Raw genomic sequence first — 13,303 nt, 5'->3', positions numbered from 1 at the left:
AACTTTTTACTGGCGCAAACATATTTCACACTAGTAAAGGTGTCTCATTACTAGCGCAAATATGAGGTGCACCGATAACAAGGTAATTTCTTGTAGTGGCAGCCCTGCATTAGTTCAACAAGCTTTTAGTAGAATTTCAATTAAGGTACATGAATCTACTAGATTTCCTTTCATATAACAATGACAACGTTTTAGAATGTGTAAATAATGTGAAAGTGTTTATGTATTCAATTGATCCTTCATTTCATAATGGAATCAGTTAAGAATTTCAGCTAAGTTTTTTTCATCGGTTGCATGATACGTGTGCTATGGTTTTTCATGGATGAGTAACTTTTCTTCTTGGAGTGACCTTTTTTTTAGATTTAAAAATTCTGTTTCTTGTAAATTTAAAGTGTCATTTTTTGAAAGAATAAAGTAGGAAAAATAAATGACATGAATCATAGTTATTTGTGTCCTTTGATAACAATATGTTCCTGTTTATCAATTTTTGTAATCTTATATGTAACACATAATTTTCCTAGAACCTGTGGTTGTGTAGTTGGCGATGAATTTTCCAATTTCATGTTACGTTCTTTCTTTATGCGCACATATATATATATATATATATATATATATATATATATATATATATATATATATATATATATATATATATATAGTAACCCTTATCATCAAACAGTTTACGTCGGACAAACACTCGATCAACAGCGACGCTCATGGCTTCTTCTTTTGCATTTTTGGACCCTTTAACGCAGTCAAGGACTGCTGCTAATTCCTTTTTTTTAACACTTGGTCAAACGAGCGCCATCTAATGCTCGTTCGAGGAATGTCCATTCGACCTTATCGGTTTTCCTATATATATATATATATATTCTAATAATTTCTCTTTTTTCTCAATTCAACCAATTAGTCAAGAAAAACATCAAGTATTAGTAGGGTTGTGAGCGGCAGGTCAGATGTAGGTAGTAAATGTTGGCTAAGGCTCTGTTTGAAAACTTGTAGTAGAATGGAAATTATGCATTTGAAAAAGTAGCAGCTGCCAAATCCTGGATTTGACAGCTATCTATCAATTTCGTTCTTTAGTGTAAATGCAAAGGAAAGAGAACCTCATGTCTCATGCCAAATGCATAAACACTCATCCCAGCCAGCCACCAGTTTCCAAACTTCCACCTCCTAGGTATGTTTAACCAAGTTTTCACCAACTGCATTAACTCTCATTCAACTACTACAGAGCCTAAATGGATTTGAATTTGGATTGGCATGGTGAAAAGCTCATACTAAATCCAGTTTTCTACATGTAAATGGATTGGGTATCCATCAAATTTAGATATCAGATTCAGTAGCAAAACTTCAAAACCATATATATATTTGATTACAATTGGTTATGGTTTTAAATTACCAAATCCTACTTAACAGAATATTCAGGCAAACATGGGATAAAATCCTATACATTGACATCCCTATATATTAGTAGGGCTGCAGACGACGGGCTGAATTTGAGCGAGTTTGGACTGACATGTTAAAAAATTTGGCTGTCTCGCCTTGGCTTGTGCTGGACTACTTGATGTAATTTTTTTTTTTTTAAACATTAAGGGAAGGGTGGGATACGAACTCACCACCTCCCACATTGTAAGGGGGGCATACGATCTCACCACCTCCCACATTGTAAGGGGGACAGCCCTTAATAGGGATGGCAGTGGACCGGGGGAAAGTGGAGCCCCGCCCCGCCCCGTCCCCGTCTCTATCCCCGCCTTGCCCTGCCCATCCCCAATCCTTCTAAGGGATGACACTAAACCGAGGGAAAACGGGGCCCCGCCCCGCCTCACCCCCGTTTGGACCGGGGATGTAGGACATGAAACAGGGATGGAGGTGGGGGTGGAGGTTAAAATCCATCCCCGTGCCGGGATGAAGGTTCGGATTTTGAGACAGGGAAGGGGTGGAGACCTTGTCCCCCGCACCGGTCCATTGCCATCCTAGCCCTTAAACCACTAGGTATAACAACTATTTTGTTGTTTTGTATGTAACAGAATATGTTTACATATGGAAACAGATGACTCAAATGACTATATGAACTGCACTAATCAGCCTAATCGAGCTTAACCAAGCTCGAGTGTTCAAGCTTTGCTAATTTATGTGAGCCGAGCCTTAGCCCTTGCTCAAAGCACGACTCATTTATTGTCTCACAAATTTAAGCTGAGCCCTTGATGGATTGGCTCATTGTGCAGCCCATGTGGTAAGCGGAGTCCTGTGCCAAGCTGAAGGCCTGGGTTTGAATCCCTCTGCTACATGGGGTTTAAGAGATATCTGGTAGGGGTCTGCCTAAACCCCAGCTTGCCTTTCAAATTAAAAAGAAGGATTTGAGAGAAAGAGAGAGTTTGGGTAGCTTTCACGAGGCATAGATCAAGGACATTGCACATGGCACAACCCGTTTGTTTTCTCTTTACTTTTTTCTTTTCTATCTGGCAGGGTTATTCCCTTTTGCTGTCTCTTCAATTCCAACATACCTTTTCACCTCTTTCCAAGCAGAATGGTCTCATTAAAAAACTAAAAACATGGCATTCTTGAAGGGACGGCTTGCTTCTCTGCCTTTTTATATTCACACACACTCTGATCACTACAAATACGTAAAATGTGGGATGAATGAAACACTCAGTCACCTTTTGATGCGCCTAGTGCTGGCTTATAGGTGCTCCTTTTGTCATTCTGTAGATATGGACATGGTGCACAGCAGGCTTGTGGCCTTTCACGAGAAAAACATAACGAACTAAGATAGGGCTCATAAACGAGTTCACCTAACCGAACTGAACTTGAGGTGTTCAAGCTTTGGTTAGTCTTATGACGAGCTTGCTGGAAATTGTGACGTGTTCCAGCTAAATGAGTCGAGCATGAGTTGATTCATTTTACCGAAAATTGCATTTTTCTAAGGCTGGAACTGATAAGATGTGAACTTTAGACCTATTGAACCAAGCTCAAGCTCGGCCTGTTTGGACAGACCAAATTATCTGGATGAACAAGATATTAGAAAGTTAAAATTCAAAAACTTTTATTGTCTAGTGTTCGGGGGCAGAGCCAGGAATCTGAACTAGGGTGGGCACAAACTCTAGCGCTGAAAAATGAGGTGAACAGCTTTTCATTTGGCTCGGCTCGACTGAGAAATTGACTTCAGCGAGCTAGGCTATCATTTAGGTAAAATGAGCTGAGCACAAACACGGCAAGCTTGATGGGCTTGACTTGTAGAGGTCATTTTACATATTATATATTTATATGTACTTTGATAGTATATATATATATATTATATATACATAAAATGCATATTATATATGTTTTGTACATGAATTAAACATATATTTATATGTACTATACATATATTTTATATATTACCAAGCTTTAAAATTTATTTTTTAGAGGATGAGCCAGCTCGTGATTGACTTGCAAAGAGCAGGGGTGTAACCTTAACGAGCTAAGCTGGACTTGTTTACCAGTCTTAGCAAACCCCTCCATTGGAGGGATTGTTGGGTTGAGAGATAAGAGAGAGAGAGAGAGAGAGTCATCGGAAGGGGTGGGGGAGGGGGCACATTAAAGATCAGGGTGGGCACTGCCACCCTGATCCTTCTTTCATTGGGTCAAGGTGGGCACTGCCCACACCCTTGACCTGAACCCCTTATTAGGGAGTTTTTTGGGTCAGGGTGGACATGTGCCCACCCTGACCTCTCTGCCACTGCTGGTGTTTGGTTAGTAGAATGGGAGAATTAAAATTCGGATAACTCATGTCTGGTAGGAGCAGATTGTGCATGTAACCTTCTATTGGGATGTTGCAGGTTAAAAACCCTAGGGTATAGTTGTATAACTGGTAGGGGTCTGTCTAACCCCAGCTTGCCTTTCAAAAAAAAAAAATAGGACAACTTGAAAAACCATGAAAGTAATAATTTCAACCTGTTGGATCCTGATATGGATCCAATGTGATTAGATGGGTCTCACATGCAATCCAATCACCCATTCAGTGGGTCATTGAGATATGTGCTACCAGAATCATGGTGAGGTCCACTACACATTGGATTTCCAGCATGTTTGGAAATCCAATGAGACAATTAGGCTGGATAATGGCTACCCAGAGGAGGTTAAATTCTCTAACCCCCTGCCTCTGCAAATCAATTGAAAGAGGTTCAAGGATCCCCTCTGATGCAGGTCGTTAATCAACTTCACAACCCTCAACCCTCCTTCTCCTCAAATCTTTCGTGCACACCCTGATCCTAAAACTTACACTGGTATCAGAACGAGGTTGCAGGTGTGCAAGCATTGTAATGGATTCGTCATTCACTTGAACCGAACAGGAGATGGAATCACTAATTGTTGTTACAAAGAGGCCACGTTCATCGATGATGACAGGGTTCTCGGCAGAGGAGCTGAAGCTGGAGGTTTCGGTGGTGGCAAGGGCCAATAGGAGGCCTGCAACCAATGGCGCCAGCGACAAAGGCACCTCCTCCCCAATGCATCACCAAGGAGCAATGGTCATCGGAACTCGAGGACTATATGGAGTGGAGCCACCCACTTTCTGAGGGCATACACTCCTCTGCAAGCGCCTCAATGGCCCCAGCCACGACATTTACATGTAAAGCTTTAGAAGCTTTGTCATCACCCGATGATCGAACGACAGACATATATATATATATATATAAACTCGAACATGGATTCTACGTGTAGCGGGATCGATGGTGCCGCAAGATGGAGGTGACGACTCATCGGTGGAGTCAGAGAACAGTGCAATGAAATTTTTTGTTGTTGTTTTTCATTCTGCCTTTACGTCGGTGGTGGCGGCTTCACAGCCAGTGGGAGGGGTTTTTCTCGTCGACGGCGTCACGAAACCTCTTGCCGTTGTTGAACGCAGAGAAACCTATGAAAAAAAAACAACATAAGAGGAAGGAAAATCCATGCATCTGAGGTAGAAAGAAAACCTTTCTGAATTGGTGTTTGCAACCAATTTTTAGTGGAACAGCATACTCGAATCAGGTCAACTTCCTGACTGAGATCAGAAGAGGCAAAATCCCCTCTGTGTGCAAAATATTTTTTTTTCTTCTCATCAGTGGTGGTGGTTGCGTGGGAAGAGATCCCTGCCAGTCTTCGACAGCAGGCTGTTGAAGACTGAAGCAGAGGAAAAATTATATTTCCACCTAGAGGGGTACACATGCTTCTGAGGCAAAACACGATTCGGGGTCTGCTTTTGGCATCAGAAAGAGGGAGGGAAAAATCCCTTTTCGTCAAGAGGTCGACGGACTCCGGCGACCCCTGTTGACGGTTAGAGTAAGGTAAAACTTCTTTGTCACAAGGTTACCAGTTTTTTTCGGTGACTTTTGACACCGATTCAGTAAAAACAAAAGAGGGGGAGAGGAGACTCACGGAGTTGGATGAGAGGAGCGTTCAAGACATCAAGATCCCCGACAGGGACAACATCCCTGTTGTTCCCAGGAATATTAGTTGCAGATGATCGGATTTGGTTCATGTTTGACCTCACTCAGAACAAGAAGGTGGTGATGTTTGCGTCCCATTTGGCTGTCAATTGGTTATCTGAGACATTGAAGCCAGAGACAGAGGCACTGGTGACCAGGAAATTGGGGAGTTGGAAGCAGAAGATGAGCCAAACGATCAGGAGCATGATGTCGCATCATCGTTGGGAACCTCTCCGATCAGCCACACTGTGTAGCCATTTCTGCAGAGATGGTGGAGAACCCTTTTTTCGTGGGGTGGTTGCGCCAGCAAAAAATTCACAAAAATAGCAGCATCAATGGCTACGATCATCACCCCCATTTTCCTAGATTGGATGGCACCTTCGTCGATGACGGCATCGGTCGACTTGCCAGTGCGAGAAAGCAGACAATGATAGTTGGAGACGACACCATTGCTATTGACGAGCAACAAGACTCTGGCATGATGAAATTCCTCTGTTGGTCGACGGCAGTCGGAGGGCGGTGACACTGTCGTAGGGTGGAGGAGATCCCCCAGATGGTAGCGGTTGTCGGATCTTCCGGCGACGACGACGACGACGAGGATGAGATCCACCAGCTGGCCAGGCAGTTGTCGGATCTTCTGACGGAGGCGGCGGCGGCGGCTAGGGCGATGGTCGTCGCCCCCGTCCCTCTCCCTCACTCTATTTCCCTATTTCTTAAAAAAGGAAAAACCCTAAGCTAAGTCCCCTTTTTACGAGAAAAAAAAACTTTTAAAAGAACCGGTCTAGTTTAAGGAACCGGTTCAGTCCTTTTTTTTAAAACAGAGGCTTTATTTTCTGGATTTTTCAGAAAAAAGGTTTGTCTTCTCGTTAATTCCTGAGACAATCTCGTATTTTCTGGTTTGTTCAGAACAATCCTAAAAATTTTCAAAATTACAGAAGACCACTTGAAGTTTTCTGTTTAACTCAGAGATATTATGTTTTTAATGTTCTGGTTTGTTTTTATTTTACCCAAAACTATTAGTAACTTTTCTGATTTTGCAGAAAAGTGCTTCTGGTTAGCGGAATACCTCCCAGAACATCATCCTTACAGGTTTGGATCCAGTTGGTACAGGTATTTTTATAAAAGACCTCATTGGATCCAGTAAAACTTTTGAATCATGAAATTTTTTTGAGTTATTGCATTGTTCTTATGCTTTACATTATGATTCATGTTTTGGATCTGGCATCGATCTAATTTTGTGGGTCCTAATTTATATGGATCTGAATATAATATGACTTAGTATAGATCCAGTTTAATTAGTTTTGGATCCAGACATTGTTATTGGATCTTGTTGAACTTGAACAAATCTAGTGTTGGTTTTAGATACTCGGATATGAGATATGGATCTAGATTTGATTCAAGATTTAAGATTGGATTTGAATGAGTGTTATACTTGAATATGAGATATAGATCCAATTTGATCCAGTTTTGTGATTGGATCCAAATGAGTGTTATGTCTAGATATGTTATATGGATCTAGTTTGATCTAGATTGAATCTAGGTTAGTGACACGCTCGGGTAGAGGATATGGATCTAGATTTGATCCAAGATTGTGATTGATCCGGATAAGTGTTGTGTTCGGATATGGTATGTGGATCCATAATTGATCTATAGACAAATCTATATATATTTTTGTATGGATCTATATTTTGATCCATGTTAAATCTGGATAGTATCAGGCCAGAGATTTGGATCTAATAATGATATATACTTATATGGATCCGGGATTTACACGGTTAGATCTAGATAAGTGGAATACTGGATGTGTAATATGGATCCATTGATATTTGAAATATATGATTTTGGATATGGATTTGGATTATAGTCAAATTCTGTAAGATCCATGGTTTTATTTAAACTTATATGGAGATTCATTTTAATATGGATCATGTTGGACTTGATAGATAACATCTCAAGTCAGATTTGGATATGGAATCCTACAAATCCAATAAAATTGGATACATATATGTGGATCCGGTAATGGATCTGAACTTAAATGTTCAAACTTGTGGTTTGATTAAAGCCTGATAATTGGTTTATCATATTGTGGCATATCCAAATGATAATGAGATAACTCTCATTGGATATGGATTTGGTGCATATCCAAATTGGATTTGGGTATGAGATTTATGACTTACTTCATGAAAACAACTTAGTTTGCGAATAACCACATGATAGGGATATATCATGAAGGAAAAATCCAACTAACGTATGTAAAACCACATGATGTCATGGTTTAATGCAAATATTGCTTAAAATGCAATGCATAAAAAAGTGGGAGCGAAATTATAATTTTGTACATGCATGTGAGGATATTTATTTGTAATAATGATAATAATGTTCCCTATAGTTAGTTGGTATGAATACATAAAAGGATATCTTTTATGTTTTAAAGTTTTGCATGAAATACTAAATGATGTTGATCTATTTGGATCTGAATACACTGATCTAAAATGATCAGGTAGTGATCAACATATGTGTTAATGCACATGGAAAGTGGGAGTATTTGCTATGTTTGGCAAATCATGAATTTATGAATTTTCATAGTACTCCACTAGAGTGCATGCCTATGGTAAGGTCATGGAAGAGCAAAAGAACCCCATGATTATGTGAGACCCACATTATGATGTATTCGTGAACTACATGACTTAATATGCAGTGAATGGTGAATACTTGAAAGTTATGACATGATGAAAAAATAATCTAGTTTGTGAATAACCTCATGATAGGGATATATCATGAAGGAAAACTCTAACTAGCGTATGTAAACCTCATAATGTCATGAGTGCATACATAATGCATTGGTTATGATAAATATAGGTGTTCGCCCCATATAGTCAAGTGGGAGATATTGGATCCTGATATGAATCCAGTGTGACCAGATGGGTCTCACATGGAATCCAATAACCCATTTAGTGGGTCATTGAGATATGTACCACCAGGATCATGGTGGGGTCCACTACACATTGGATTCTCAGCATGTTTTGGAATCCAATGAGACAGTTAGGCTGAATAACGGCTACTCAGAGGAGGTTAAATTCTCTAGCCCCCTGCCTCTGTAAATCAACTGAAAAAGGTTCAAGGATCCCCTCTGATGCAGACCGTTAATCAACTTCACAACCCTCAACCCTCCTCCTCCTCAAATCTTCCGTGCACACCCAGATCTTAAAACTTACATAACCAGTAACTGGAATTACAAAAACCGATTTTTTTTGGGAAGGTTTTTATCCCAAAACGTGAGGTCACCCTCTCTTTTCTCTATTGATGTCCTCTCAATGTTGTCTCAATCTGCAGCTTTGTAATCTCTCCCTCTCTCTTTGCCCAAGACCATAGTCTTGCCTTCTCTTTTCTAGCTCTCCTACTCGCATCTTCCTCTATCATACCATTGTTCAAGCTCATACCAACTCTGGCCATCTTTTACGACTCACAAATTGATGGTGAATGCAAGGGTAACAGGCCGCCTGGTTCCTGCAGGGACCAACAACCTCGTATGCTAGTGGGGTGAGATCCGCCCGTGCAGTGGAAGAAGAGGGCAGTGAAGCATGTGAGGGCTGCATCGGCAACCCAAGTGATGTTAATATATGCTCACACTTGCGCTCAGGCGAACTGCCTAGTGCTTAGTACAATTAGAGTTGTGTTTTCAATTCATTTGAAAAAAGGTTTTATCAATTGGATGTCTTATTCTAAATTCTATTCTAAGAAGTTATTAAACGTCGGTGCATGCACAGGTTGACTCCGTAAAGCTTCATTCAGTTAAGACAATGTAATAAATAAAACTAAAAATATAGTTTATTTTCAAGGATGAATTTCGGTCGTTACAGGGTGCTCCCAACAAATCAAACTCAAATGAAAATGAGTATATCAAGAACTCAAAAAATTGGTTGAAGACCAAAACTTTAAAAGGTTCAAGCAAGTTCGGTCATAGGCCCTAGATCTATTATTGGAAGACAGCTTGGTAAAGTTGCTGGAAGTGTCAGACCCACCATAAATGAAGGGTAAAGACTCATCCAAATACTACCACTGAACAGTAATTAATGTCTTATGCTAGAGACGTAATTATAAAAAAGGACATCCTTATACTCTCTCTTAATAAGGACCTACCAGAAAGTGATGTGGGTTAAGTCATATACTCAAGAAAAGTTTACCAACCAGAAGTCTTAAGAAAAGACTTACATTTAATCACTTCCCAATCCAAGTCCAGTAAAAAAGCCCAAGAGAAATCCAAAGAAGTTGAGACAAGAAAGTACAATATTGAGACCCATTTGGCCAAGACATCAACTAACATCTCAACATTGAAACCAATCAGGGTTTCCAATGAACACTGTAAGTCAGTAGAAAGAATTTTGAGAAATGTCAAAATTTTTCCTAACATTGAATCGAAATCATTAGTAGCCTTAATCTCTTAGGCTATGACTCAAATGCTAGTTATTTTCTCAGATTATGATGTGCCCAAAGCTTTTGACACCTCACACTAAGGCATTGTACATTATTATGCAAATTAAGGGCACGTCAGTTACAAATTGTCTGGTAGATGGTGGAGGAAGAATGAATATATGCCCGATCATTACTGACAAAAGGTTGGATATTTCAAAATTAGAGATAGGAAAGCGTATGATCTAGATCAGCGGATATGATGGCAACACTACAATCACTCTAGGGACCATCATCTTGGATTTGGGAATATGTTCCATTATTCAAAAGACACTTTTCTATATAGCAGATATGTCACCCTGCTGTTAGGGAGGGCATGTATTCATGATCTTAAGGTTGTTTCTTTCACATTATACTAGTGTGTCAAAATACCCTTGCAAGATCAAATTATAATGGTGTATGCTGGTGGTCATATCATTAAGATGATACAACCTAGGTTGCTCAGACCTAAGGAAAAAGTTGACATGCCAACTGTTTGGTCAAAGGAAGAGACAACCTTTTATCAGCCTAAGTTATGAGTGTGACATCATCCGGCTTAGGTCAAGTATCAATTAAAGATTTCTCTAAAAGGCCCAAGGTCTTTAGACTCGAAGAGAGGATAAATGATTTTCACCTCAAGTGTCACCCCCCACTATAAACATGTTTTAAAATATATCAACGGGCGGAAAATTGCCTTGTAAGTGGGGGTACGAGCCTTTCAATGGATTGGGAAGAGGCCAACAAGGGATATGAGTACCTCTTACAACAACAACCAAGACAGAAACCCAGGCTCTTGGCTATAAGAGGCCTATAGGGAAGGAAGACCAAAAAAAACTTACATAGGTCCTAAGGAATCACTTCAAGAAAAGAACCACCATCATTAGCTTAGTAGGGGATCCAGTTGTTTCTAATGGCATATGATTAGTTTTTCCTTTGTATGAACTCACCTTAGAATCTCTGAAATTGAACAACGATTTCTTTTCATTTACACTCAAAGCAAGGCAGCAACAAGTCAAGGTAGAACTACAACAGTATTGAGGAGAAAAGACGTCTTGCATTGATCGTCGTTCCACAACAACCTCAGGTAAGCTTTTAGAACCTGGATTCTCTAAATAGCTTTTTGAAAACCCAAAAAATAAAAAAAAACTAAAAATCTCAAAAAAATGAAAAAGTTTCGAAAAATCAAAAAATAAAAACATTCTAAATTTTTTAAAAAATATAAAAAACTAAGAAAATCTAAAAAAAAATCTCTTCAGATCCTCAAACCTGAAGTGACATGAGGGTGTTGATGTGGTGTCCCCACGCCAAGATCCAAGGTCCAACAAATGCTGGATGTTTTCTATCACGTCAAATCATGATATAAATTTTGAAAATATGGAAGATATTTGTATATTTGTGGCATAACTATGGTCTAAAATGAGAGGGGTGATTTGGTACCAGCTCAACAATGATAAGGGAATGGATGAGCTCACGAGGATGACCTTTGGTTAGGAGTGTCACTGGGTTAGGTTTGACTCATAATCGACCCATATTAATATCTATAGGATTAGGGTTTGGTGATAAAGAAGGAGGTCCGATTAGAATCTGAGTTGGAATCAAAGGGTCTAATTAATATATGGACCCAGGTTTGTGAAACTTCTTACCAAACCTGTGCCTGACCCGAATTTCGATTTAGATATGCAATTTTTTAATGTAAAAAGCTAAAAACTATTATTTTACCGGGTATATGGTAGGGGTCTGGTTCATGTAATCTTTATAAACCCAAGTATGGTTTCTCTTATGGTAGGTCTGAAATGAACCCGAAACCAACCGGGCACCTGCACCTTAAATCAGATCCAGGTTCGATCTTACCTGTGTCCGAACCAGATCCGACCCGTTGACACTCCTGAATTTGGTGGTGCGAATTTAACCGTTCACTTCAACAATTCCTTGTCATCATCCGTTGAATCCCACCTCATTTTTTCCATTCTCAGACTCCTCTCTCTCTCTCTCTCTCTCTCTGTACGAGAGGAAGACCATGCACGTCGGAGCCTCCCTCTAAGCTAGGCAGCCGGACGAGGAGGAGGAAAATTTATGTAAGTTTAGGCCTCACCCACTTCTCTCCGACGGCCACTCTCTGAGAACGAGGTTCACCCAGATGCGCAATTGGGGCGATAAGTGGTTTCCTTGAGACCCCAATTGATGGCACCCTTCGTCCTTCTCATCTGGGTGTCCGCGATCTCGATTCGTTCCACTCTAGCCCTGGACTCTTCGTCTCAGAGTGGATCTACGGGTAGTTCTTCGACCTCCCCTTCTTCTGTTTCGTCACAATCTCCTTTGTCACATGCGCCTCCGGGGCCACCCTCTCTGTATGTGCCGTCGCCCTCTGTACAACACTCTCCGCCGGTGCCTCATAGCGATAATACCAACAATAGTTCCTCAAATAAGACAAGGCAGGAGCCTCGCTCAAATGGCAAGGAAAAGGGTCGTTCGCCTACCGGAACCCGCGACCAGAGGAAGCGTCTGGCTAAGAAAGTGGGGATCTGGTTCTTGGGGATAGCCGGAGCTCTGCAAGTTATGGTTGTGTCCTTTTTGGCCTTCAAAAGACGGCAGATACCTGGAATTGTGGATAAATGCGTTGCTTGATTCTGTGTTTGTGTAAGTTCTCGCGACTTCCGATTGAGATAGCTAGCAATTGCGAGATTTTCTTTTTTCTTTTTTTTTAATTCATGGAATTTGTCTACTTTGTGATGGAGGGATATTGGTAAGTTTTCTTTGTAAATTGGTGAGTGGCAAGAGAACAAGATTTGTGTTTCTTGTCTTCGTGTTTTTTGTTCATAAATCCTCCATTTTTTTCTTATTATATATTTCCTAACAATGTTGATTGACAGGTTCCCTTGGCCTGCACGGTGTTTGGATTTATTGGACTTAAATTATATGACTGTAAAAGAATTGGTTTAGCTTATTGAATTGTAATGCAGATTTGTTTCATATTTGTGATATGTTGTAGAGAGTTTTGGTTCTTGCATTTAGCTTTTGCATAATTGTCTGCTATCAATGAGTTCATGCTGTGCTGGTTTCTTTTTGTATTTGGTATCATTAGAATTATCTCGTTGTTAGCTAAAATTCTAACCAATGGCAAGAATGTGAGGGAATGCACTGAAAAAGTGTAAGATCGAGATCTCATCCATTCATAATTGTTTCTTCATCTGCATGTGGTAGGGATCATAATATCTACTAGTTCATGTCCCTTGCCATTTTCTTCCCAGTTTATGTTCTGAAGGTTTTGACAGGGTTCTTCCAGTTCCATTAGACATAACATGCTTATAGGTTTAGGACTTCCTTTTTCCATTCCCTTAGCAAATCTAAAATTTCTATGGGAAACATATAAAAAAAGTTTGTTTTCATTATGAAAATGTTACTTGGCTTTG

This window comes from Nuphar pumila, chromosome 14, assembly GCF_984573655.1.
Source record: "Nuphar pumila chromosome 14, dmNupPumi1.hap1.1, whole genome shotgun sequence".
In the NCBI taxonomy this organism is placed as follows: Eukaryota; Viridiplantae; Streptophyta; class Magnoliopsida; order Nymphaeales; family Nymphaeaceae; genus Nuphar; species Nuphar pumila.
This window is presented reverse-complemented; position numbering follows the sequence as displayed.